This window comes from Schistocerca cancellata, chromosome 6, assembly GCF_023864275.1.
Source record: "Schistocerca cancellata isolate TAMUIC-IGC-003103 chromosome 6, iqSchCanc2.1, whole genome shotgun sequence".
In the NCBI taxonomy this organism is placed as follows: Eukaryota; Metazoa; Arthropoda; class Insecta; order Orthoptera; family Acrididae; genus Schistocerca; species Schistocerca cancellata.
The window spans coordinates 700964224-700976680 of record NC_064631.1 but is presented as its reverse complement, the minus strand read 5'-3'; positions in this window follow the sequence as shown (position 1 = coordinate 700976680).

The following is a 12457-nucleotide window of genomic DNA, read 5'->3' as shown; positions in this document are numbered from 1 at the left end:
GTGCATCCGTGCGTCGCTGCGGTCCGGTCCCAGGTCGATGGGCACGTGCACTTTCCGCCGACCACTGGCGACAAAATCGATGTACTGTGGAGACCTCACGCCCCACGTGTTGAGCAATTCGGCGGTACGTCCACCCGGCCTCCCACATGCCCACTATACGCCCTCGCTCAAAGTCCGTCAACTGCACATACGGTTCACGTCCACGATGACGCGGCATGCTACCAGTGTTAAAGACTGCGATGGAGCTCCGTATGCCACGGCAAACTGGCTGACACTGTCGGCGGCGGTGCACAAATGCTGCGCAGCTAGCGCCATTCGACGGCCAACACCGCAGTTCCTGGTGTGTCCGCTGTGCCGTGCGTGAGATCATTGCTTGTACAGCTCTCTCGCAGTGTCCGGAGCAAGTATGGTGGGTCTGACACACCGGTGTCATTGTGTTCTTTTTTCCATTTCCAGGAGTGTATATCCTCCTTTCAAGACACTGTTCCGTTCAACAGCTTTTCCGAAGTCCTTTGCTGTCTCTGATAGAATTACAATGTCATCGGCGAACCTCAAAGTTTTATTTCTTCTCCATGGATTTTAATACCTAATCCGAATTTTTCTATTGTTTCCTTTACTGCTTGCTCAATATACGGATTGAATAACATCGGCCGGCCGCGGTGGTCTAGCGGTTCTGGCGCTACAGTCCGGAACCGCGGGACTGCTACGGTCGCAGGTTCGAATCCTGCCTCGGGCATGGGTGTGTGTGATGTCCTTAGGTTAGTTAGGTTTAGTTCTAAGTTCTAGGGGACTTATGACCTAAGATGTTGAGTCCCATAGTGCTCAGAGCCATTTTTTTGAATAACATCAGGGAGAGGCTACAACCCTGTCGCACTCCCTTCCCAACCACTGCTCCCCTTTCATGTCCCTCGACTCTTATAACTGCCATCTGATGTCTGTACAAATTGATAATATCCTTTCGTTGCCTGTATTTTACCCCTGCCACCTTTAGATTTGGAAAGAGAGTATTCCAATCAACAATGTCAAAAGTTTTCTCTATGTCTACAAATGCTAGAAACGTAGGTTTGCCTTTCCTTAATCTTTCTTCTAAGATAAGTCGTAAGGTCAGTATTGCCTCACGTGTTTCTACATTTCTACGGAATCCCACTATACTTAATAAATTCTGTGTATAGCTCATCTGGCCCAGCTGCCTTCCTAGCATTACCACAAGGTTCTGTATTGGCACCATTACTTTTCAATGTGTACAAGAGCGACATACCAACAACAAATGCGCGGAAGTTCTGTTACGCAGATGACATGGCCCTGGCTGTGCAACATGAAAGTTTTGAACAGTGTGACAACTCCCTTAACCAAGACCTCGGAGTAATGGGCAAATATTTCAGATCTTGGAGATGAATTCCTAACCCAATAAAGCCAGAAGTTACAGTGTTTCATTTAAACAACCAACAGGCAACCCGATCCCTTGACGTTACCTTTGCTGGTAGAAAGTTAAAGCATAACCCAAACGCAAAATATCTTGGTATTAAATTGGATAGATTGCTTACATTCAAATCACACCGAGTAGATACTGCTGCTAAGATACGTACAAGAAATAATATTATTCAGAAGCTCGCCAATACTGGCTGGTGAGCTGATGTACCTACTCTGAAGATTTCTTCTGTAGCGCTGGTATACTCTGTTGCGGAGTATTGCAGCCCTGTTTGGCTTAACAGCAGTCACACGTCTAAAGTGAATACTCAACTAAACAAAACCATGAGAACCATAACTGGGACCATTAAATCTACCCCACTACCTTGGCTTCCTGTTCTCTGCAGTACAGCTCCACCACATCTTAGGCGTCAAACCGCCTTAGTTAATGAATGGCGTAAAATCTCCTCCAATACCAACCTTCCAATCCATCAGGACATTGCACCAAATCTTTCCCGGCTAAGATCTAGAAGACCACCATGGAGAACTGCACAAAACCTTATGGCTACGTCTTACGATGCTATGGATTCATGGAAAAATGAATGGTCTCAGACTGGACTGTCCAAGAACTGCAACGAAATATCACCTGGTGGAAACCTACCTGGTACAGACCTGCCAAGAAGAACTGGGGTTATACTCAGAACTGGTCATGCCAGAAGTAGCGAGATGCTCTGCAGATGGGGCATACGAGATTCACCACAGTGCGATTGTGGACATCCAGAGCAAACGATCCAGCACATCATTCAGGAACGCCCTAAACGTGCGTTTAAAGGTTCCATTCGATAACTCTATGCAGCCTCCCCCACAGCCGTCGAGTGGATGGAAAACCTAGACATAAAACTTTAAAGAGATTATATAGATTCCATATATGTGATTGCTGAATGACCTTATAGCAACAATTTCTATATGACAATTTTATCTTATCTATGACAAGATATCTTATTGTAACAACCTGTGTATGCCTGCTTTATCCTTAATTAAATGTCCGTAAGACGAGACATTATTTATGTGTTATCATTTATGTTGACTTTATCTTTATCTGTCTGTATGTATTTAAACATGAAACCATTTGTAGTTGAAAACCACATACGCTAAATAAATAAGTTCTTAACTACAGTAACTGCATTATGTTCCTGTACAATAGTGTGGTGCTGAACTCCACTGACCAATTTTGATGTAGCAGGACGTGTAGTTTGAAGGAAGTTTGTGTGCTAAGCAATCTCCTTTTCTCACTAATTGCAGATTGCTGTTTGATCTTATTTACTTACAACAGTGGTCCCTTAGGTATGAAAAGCTACGAAAACTTGGGCTCAAAGCTATCCTCAATACGGCCAAGTACTATAAGAGTCGTATTTTAAACCTTAAAGAACAAGAACTTCCTCCAAATTGTAATATTTCACCAAGTGGTGCAGAAGCTGATCATTCAACGAGGTAGCAACCAAAATTCAGGTACCAGTTGTAAGTAGGCTGTTTTCTTTATGTAAGTAGGCTGTTTATGTTTTCTTATTGGCAACGTTACGTAGCGCTCTATATGAAAATCACTGGCTGTGTTGTGTGCAGTCTGTGGCAAGTTTGCATTGTTGTCTGCCATTGTATTGTTAGGCAGCTGGATGTTAACAGCGCATAGCGTTGGGCAGGTGGAGGTGAGCCGCCAGCAGTGGTGGATGTGGGGAGAGAGATGGCGGAGTATTGTAATTTGTCATGAACTGCTATATGTATTATGACTATTAAGGTAAATACATTGTTTGTTCTCTATTAATATCTTTCATTTGCTAACTATCCCTATCAGTAGTTAGTGCCTTCAGTAGTTTGAATCTTTGATTTAGCTGGCAGTAGTGGTCCTCGCTGTATTGCAGTAGTTCGAGTAATGAAGATTTTTGTGAGGTAAGTGATTTCTGAAAGGTGTAGTTTAATGTTAATCAGGGCCATTCTTTTGCAGGGATCTTTGATAGTCAGATTGCGTTGCGCTAAATTCATTGTGTGTCAGTGCACAGTCGTGTACAATTTTTCTAAGGGGACGTTTCATACGTCGACCCTTAGCCAAGGATATCTCACTGGAATCTTCTGATTTTTTCTTGTAGTTTATGTATTTAGTGTAGCTTTTGTTTATTGCTAGCGCATAATTATAGAGAGAATTTCCTTGGTAGTTGTGGTTTTTCATTGTTGCACAGTAAAACAGTTGTGGCATGCATGTAGATTTGCACCAAGTATTTCGCAGCTGCAATTAACTAGATATTATTTTCAGTGCTATGTTAATGTGTTCTCTTATTTTTGCTCTTCAAATTGTGTTTTTCTGTGTTATCGTGTGAAATATTGTCACCATAATGGCGTGTGAAAAACGTAACACTAGGCTTCAAAGTAAAGTGAGAAATAATAGTGACGACGAGCGTAGCTTATCAGCACCACTGTGTAGTGAATTAACAGACATTCCAAGTAGTAATTTGGTAATTGTGCATAGGGAAATGGAGCGGGCGGCAAATAATGGTGCAGACAGTGAAACAGGTTGTGAACAGGGAAGCATTATCGATCGATCGGTCGGCAACAGGAATCCGAAATGATAGGACACAATTTTACAAATACTGTAGATTCAGGTTTTGCGTCCTCACAGTTTTCTCAAATAAGTCAAGACACATTTTCAGCTTGTCAAAATGTGAATGTTCCCGGTGCAAATGCACCGCCGAAAAGCGTAGAGGAACAGATTCCAGACACTAATGCATTGTTATTACAACTAATGCAACAAATGGAACAAAATCAGAGACAAACACAGCAAAAGCTTCAAAAGTTAGACACAGTGGAACAAAATCTTAAAAAGTTAGACACCGTGGAACAAAATCTTAAAAAGTTAGACACAATGGAACAAAATCTTAAAAAGTTAGACACCACACTTGAACAAACACGTGAAAATTTAACTACTGAGTTAAATAACATTGAATCGAAATGTCAAAAAGTCTGTAATGACGTAAAAACACAAATTTGTGAGCATTTCCAACCTATTTTTTCGCGTAATGAAATGCATTACAGAATCACGGAGCAGCCATAAAAGAACCGCAAACTATTGTTCATGAAAATCATGAGACCTTGCAAGCTAAAATGGACTCAGTTGCATCTACCGATTCGGTTACGCAACTTGCAAAAACTCAGGAAAACTTAAAGGACACAGTAGATACTCTGAAAATTGGTTCAGAAAGACACATGGAGGAAATTAGTTCATTATCAGAGAAAGTAGTTGAACTTTCGGATCAGCTAAATAATTTATCTGCGAAGGTAGATGATAATCTGAATGACAAAAACCGGTAGTCTTTAATGACACAGAAGAGTATGAACAAATAAGAAAATTCAAACAAAATCAAAATCAAATCAATACACAGTACAAAAGAGAAATCCGGGAAGTACAAGATCAGCTGACACAGGTAATACAAGAATTACGTATTTCAGAGGACACTCGCGCTCCAATACGGGAAGAGGGACATAGAAATACGGAACAGCCACAAAATAATAACACAGGGCATTTCGGAAGTTATGAAAGAAATTGGCAAGGTGCACCGAATTTTGAGATCGAACCGCCGACACGACGTAACAATGACCGACATGCTACTCGCCGACACAATGATTTTGACTATAAGCTGTTCATTACTACACGTAAATTCAAAACGTTTAAGAATTCTGCCAACGATATTCATCCACAAGCGTGGCTCCATCAATTCTCTCATTGTTTTCCTCCCAACTGGTCATTGGAGCACAGGTTAGAATTTATGTGTGGCTACTTGGAGAATGAACCAGCTGTAAGAATGCGATCGGTCATTCACGATTGTCACAGTGAAGGAGAATTTTACCAAGCGTTCCTCTCATCATATTGGTCACAAGCTACACAAGACCGGGTAAAACATAGCATCATGATGATGAAACACTTTGAACAATCTGAATTTTCCAGTCTTATCAAATATTTTGAAGCCATGTTGCACAAGAATCAGTACCTGTCAAACCCATACAGCCCCTCAGAACTCATCCGCATTTGCTTAATCAAAGTACCTGAACATTTACGGTATATTATTTTGGCAGGACGTTGCAAAGACGACATTGAAGCTTTTCAGGGACTCTTACAAGAATTAGAAATTGACACAGACAGTCGCGGGATGTGAAAACAGGAAAACAATCACTACAGGTCACATCCGTCACAATTCCGTGACGACAGAAACAATAAATGGCCACGACAAGCCTATCCTTACAACGTAAATCGTGACCAAAACAGACACCACCCGTATGACAACCACTGGCAGAGTAATAGTTACAGGGAAAGATCACCTTTCTGCGGTAATGACTATCACAGAGACAATCAGAGAAACAGACAATATGGGAACCAAAACAATTATTATCAAGGGAGACAGAATAACTTTAGACGCAACGGTCCAGCGCGCAGTTACGACTCAGGGAGAAATTCTCCACCACGTGACCGACAAGATAGAAACTGAGGAATCTACCGACATGGCGACAGACGATATGATCGTAACGACAGACCTGAACTGCATCAGAACTGGCGGGATTCTCGTCACGGTGAATTTGTAGAAGTTCGGTCTCCAAATCCCAATAATGACACGCGCCAACAAAGAGACAATAGGCAATGACTCACACCGCTGGCAGCCACAAAACGTACTTATGAAACTGACGACGCAGGTGCCGTAGCTAGTAATTACGTAAGAATGGAAGACATTAGAGACATCTTACTCCAGGAACACGACGTAAAACATAACAACATTGCATATCCTGTGATTCACATTACAGTAAATGATGTAAAATTTACGGCAGTATTTGACTCTGGCAGTCCCATTTCAGTAATTAGTGAAACAGCTTTTAGCAAATGCAACAAATCGAACGATTGCCCCACACTTCCGTTACGTAAGATTAAATTACAAGGTGCAATCTTTGGAAAAAGTGTAGATGTACGCCAACAAACCAACTTAGAATTATTTTGTCAAAGCCACAGCTTCTCTATGAACTTTCTTATTGTTCCATTATTGTCGACGGAAATTATACTGGGAGTAGACTTTTTGAATGAATACAAAGCAATCTTAAGCTTTCACGATGCTGAAATAAGTTTAGAGAAAGAAGGTAAGTCAATAGCTTTGAAATTTGAAGACTGGCTCTCAAACCATGATAAGGAAATTAATCGGCTTTACCTTCTGTTAGACAACAGTTCGGAATTTTCTACGGAACTAGACACTAACAATCACTCTGCAAGTACTGACAGGGATGACATCGATGGCATATTTGAAATTAATGAGTTAATTCAGAATAAAATTCAAACAATTGAGAATTGTAATGACACTGATAGGCAGGACCTTTTTGAGATTTTACAAGCACATTCCACAGTTTTTACTCACAAAACAGGAACTATCAAGGGATTTCAATACCAATTTCGTGTTCGTGAGCATACTAAATTTTGTGTTAGACCATACGTAATTCCAGCACATTATAGGGACCGTGTTAGAACAGAAATACAATCGATGCTTAATGAGGGCATTATTGAGCCTGCAGTAAGCTCATACAACAACCCATTACATGTTGTTGAGAAGAAAAATTGATCGATCAGGCTTGTTTTAGATTCGAGACAAATCAATACTATCATCAATCCTGAAACCGACAGGCCGCAGACGATGGAACAACTTCTTCAAAATTTTAATGGTGTAAAAGTGTTGTCTTCCATTGATCTCAGATCCAGCTTTTATCAGCTCGAACTTCATCCAGAATGTAGAAAATACACAGCTTTCCTTTGTTTCGGCGTTTGTTATCAGTTTCGGTAACTTCCTTTTGGTTTGAACATTTCTTCGGCAGCATTCATTCGTGGGTTAAATTCCATATTACCTGTGTTTTTAAAACGTCACATCACCTTATATGTGGACGATATTCTGATAGCAGAAGCTTCATGGGAACAACACTATCGCATCCTCAACAGTTTGTTACGTATTTTTGCAGAATCTGGAATTACAGTTAACTTGGAAAAGTCTGAATTCGGTAGGTCAAAGGTGAGGTTTTTGGGACATATTATTTCTTCTGACGGCATTCAGCCGGATCCTGAAAAGTTAGAAGCAATCAGAGCCATTCCAGTTCCATCCACAAAAAGACAAGTCCGCAGTTTTCTAGGTCTCGTAAATTTTTACCGTCCTTTTCTGAATATGCAAATTCTAGTTACACCAAAACTTTGTTCTCTCACTGGAAAAAATACTATTTGGAACTGGGACATACAAGCACAGTTGGAATTCAATTCTTTGAAAGAATCGCTACTTAACGCGCCAATACTAGTTCATCCAGATCTGTCACAAGATTTCTGCCTTATCACGGATTCTTCTAAAGTCGGTCTTGGTGCTCATTTATTTCAAGAAGCCACAGAAAATGACACTACTGTTCAGAAAACCATTGCTTTTGCTAGCCAAGTGCTAACAAAATCTGAAAAAAATTATTCCGTTACTGAATTAGAAGCTTTAGCTATCGTTTGGGCATTTAACAAATTCCGTTTCTTTCTTTCTGGTAAGCACGTAAAAGTATACAGTGATCATCGTGCATTACAATTTCTTAAGTCTTCAAAATTAAATCATGATAGGTTAAAACGTTGGGCATTGTTTCTGCAAGAATTCCGCTTCACAATAGTCTACATTCCCGGCAAGGAGAACATTGTTGCGGACGCGCTGTCACGCGCACCAGCTGGGCTTGAGAAAAGTAACACAGAAGGCAACCTCGAGAGAAATTTCAGTATGCTTTACATTCAGAAAGTCGCCTTTGAAAACTTCATCACCACATCTTTAAAGGACATTGCTCATGAACAAGATAAAGATCCGATTTGGAAAGACATCAAAAGTAAATGGCATGAAAAGACACACACTCAGATTCGGCATTATTACCTGGTTAGAAACAACATACTCTTAAAACGCTGCACTGTTGATGACAAGCTATGGGTACTTTGCATTCCAGACGATTTTGTTAATAAGCTCATTTGGTACATTCATTTCAGCTACGCACATTTTGGCCCACGAAAATGTTATCATATTCTTCGAACGACTTGTTATTTTAACATTATGGAAAAGCGAATTCGAAGAGTCTTGTCTATTTGTAAACTTTGTCAAAAGGCGAAACCATCTACTATCTCACATCGTGCTCCGTTGTTTTCTATTATTCCTTCTAAATTAAAAGAATTTTCTGCTGTTGATCTCTTGGGACCCCTTGTCAGAACATCGAATGGATTTTCGTACGTTCTAGTCGCTGTTGAACTTACTTCAAAATTTGTTTCTTTCACTCCGTTACGTAAAGCCACTGGACGGTCTGTATCCAACGCCTTTGTTAAAAATTTCTTACGTGAAGTTTAACACGTTAGTAAAGTCATTTCAGATAACGGACCGCAATTCAGATCTGCTGTTTGGTCACGCATGCTTCGGAATCATAAAATCAAACCGGTTTTTATTTCATTGTATTCACCACATTGTAACCCGTCTGAACGGATTATGAAAGAAATCAATAAGCTTTGCAGACTTTATTGTCACAGAAAGCATCAGCATTGGGACAGATATTTACACTTATTTCAAAATGTGCTGAATGAAATGCCTCATGATTCCACTGCTTTACCACCTACTCTTCTACTGAAGAATGTAGAACCTCCGAACAGAATCAGAGAGCTTGTTACTTTCCCGAATACATGTAAACTTCGACACAAAGACATAATTGATTTGGCTCTTAAAAATATAAAATCTGCAGCAGACAAAAGGAGAAAACTACACGGTAAAGCAAATGCAAAGAAATTATGTATTGGTCAGAAAGTTCTCATTAAAGCTCATTCATTGTCACATAAGAAGAAACGCTTGAGTCACAAATTCTTTCTAGTTTACAATGGACCTTACAGAATCCGACGTATACCACATGATAATTGCGTTGAAGTTGAAACTCTGCGTACTAGGAAGAGTAAAGGTTTACACCACATTTCACATGTAAAACCATTTATTGACAGATAATCTGCTTTTTAACTTAGTCTTTGCAATTTTCACTTCACGCTACTTGTACAATTTGTCACACTGAGAAACTGTTAACATGCAACTATGTTTTAACGCTAACTAACTATCCAGTCAAGAACATAGGTAACTTAGACAAGTAATTGTGAATGCACTGTTATTGCGAACAGATGACACAGTGTTATTGTGTGTGTACATTCTTGCTTGTTAGTTGCACGATTATGTAACGACTATAAGACTCACATACTTAGAACATTTACCAGTACTGCTAATGAGATTCTAATGCAACATTTTGGTTTACTTGAAAATACATTCCGGATTTAAAGTACTTTCTGAGAGGTACCAGATGACACAGTGGTTAGTTTATGTGACAGCTACACGATTATATCACGACGTTACTAATGTGTGACACAATTTACATTGTTGCTTTTGCGGAGTATCTGTTTTATATCTGCACGGTTCTTCTGAATTCTTCTGGAATGCAAAACATGTTTTAGTAGTAACTTTTGTGGTATAGCTACAAGGAGACAGCCTCTTCTGTAGCACAACAATACGTTACAGCACAGTACTTTCTTCATCACGGCAATAAGCGTAATAAGTAAGATATCTATACGCAAAGCATTTCTCTTTTGTTTATCATGAGGTAAGTACATTGACTTCTGCAGAACTTAGCATTTGTAGGACGATAACTACGACACTTCCACAGAGATTATCTTACAGCAAGACGCACATTTAGCGCTACAGGACACGTATTTGAGTGATTAATTTTGTACTCAAATCATATATTTTTAAAGATATTTGAAGTACAATGATACAAAGGTTTTCCGTAATACATTTCATTCCATTCTCGTAATCTGTAACACCTGAGGGTATAATTACATTAATCCTCAGGGGGGTACATGCCTACTTTGTGTACCATGTGTTTGGCAAGCACACGGAGCCCTAGCTAATATGGTATTTGCTTATCCAACTTTACACATCGGTACCATATTTCTCTAACACAAATTACACAGCTATCTGATCATTTAACGAGAGAGACAAACTTTTTTACATCAGTGACACATGTTTACGCAATTACACAGTTGGGTAACTTCACACTTATGAAATTGTATTTTGTCTGCACTTTGTGAACTGTTCATGTTTTTTTGGAACCATTGTGATACTATGAGAGCTTTGAATGATGTATTTGGTAAGGGAGCATGATTTTTAAAGTACGTTTGAGGTAGATGACACTATTGAAATGAGCAGAGAATTTTTTTTATGGTTTGAAATTATTGCAGAAAGCTACGACTTTTTTGAGATTTGACTGAGGTGTTATGATGTTATTTTTACGACGACGATGTGTATTATGCTGTTGAGGTATGTTTATGTCAATAAGATGATGCTACCATATATGAGGAATGTGATTACGTGTTTATATGTACATGAATAATGAATAGAAGTTAGGGACCTTTGACTTGTGAAAAAGGATGTTGGAAACCAAGAATCGTACTTTAAGAGCTATGAAATGTGTGTAAATGCGTGAATGTATCACAATGCCGGCGAAAATTTTTTGGACACTGTTATATTCATAAGATTTTGTTTCTACACATTTGCAATGCAAATTCTTGACCTGTGAAATATTTTTATATGAGACTGTCACTGTAGCGGAAACTGCTGTCGTAAATATTTCCGTAAGAAACTTGAGTGACCATCTGCACGTAATGCATTTTGGACGCCCAGCTGAGAGGTAGTCGTCTGACAAAAGAAAGCCATTAGGTAAAAAAAAAGGGAGGCCATTATCCTCGCCATTGACATTCCTTTAGAGAAAACATTGCAAATGCAACATCCTCATTACTTGGAAAGATACTTACATCTGCACACCTGATTATGACAAGCATCTTTCGACGAGAGTTGAGAAAATTTCTACTAACTTCTGAAATGTCACATGACTACTGAATGATATTTTTATGCTTTGGTTTGTGTAATTGCTTATTTCATTTAATATCTGGTTTCCAGCTGTGTTGCAGCATTGCTTTTATAAAATAAAATGCATTTGCTAATGTGAACACTTGCTGTCAACAGATCTAATAAATAATTATTTTATGACCCACATTCTTCGATAAAGGAGCTCTTGGAATGGAAAGAAAAATAAGAAGGGACTAATAACAGTAACTGCATACATAATTTTCTTTTCAACTACTAGGTAATTTTTTGTAGAATTAGTTTTTGTGGTGCACCACTTTAATTACATAGACATTAAGATGTGAATATACATTTCCCTTATCTGCATTGTTGTTTTTACTGTAATATTTTTTCTGCTTAAGCTATCTCATGTTTAGGTATAAGTTGCTGCAGTTTGCCAGGCATAGTGTCATTGAATTTGACTTTGTATTATTCTGTTAAGCCAGTTTTACTAATGATTTATTTTTATTGTTTGCTGCACATTGCCTTACATTAGTTTAATATTACAATTGCTTTGCTAATTTCTTAATGCTGCTTGCTTCACAAATCTGCGTTTTTTTTCATTGCTGTTTATATTAATTGTTTTATGTGATGCTGCATTGCCTCGTCCCTTGGTATATATATCTGAGCTCAGTAGATTTAAGTTAGCTTAAGAGGGGTAGACTAAATAAGAAACAAACTATGATGTCTTGGAAGAAATGTATTGAGAAGCTATACGAAAATGGTTTGGGCAAAAAAAAAAAAAAGGATACTGTACAGTGGAGAAAAACTATTTTTGACAGAGGATGTGAACAGAATACAGAAAGCAGGCTTAGATAGGACTTTAGGGAATAATGATGAACGAAGGGAGATCTCCATGCAAAATACTGCAGTAAAACAAACCCTGTCCTTTCCTTTTGTGTTGTCGCACTATGTGTTTGTGTACCCTTGTGTATTTGTTTTCTTCCTGTCTCTGTGTAGTTTCATAGAATTTTTTCTTCTTTTAATACTAAGCTACATTCACTATGATGAGGAATACTGTTATCCTCAAATATAATTGGCATTAATAATATGTT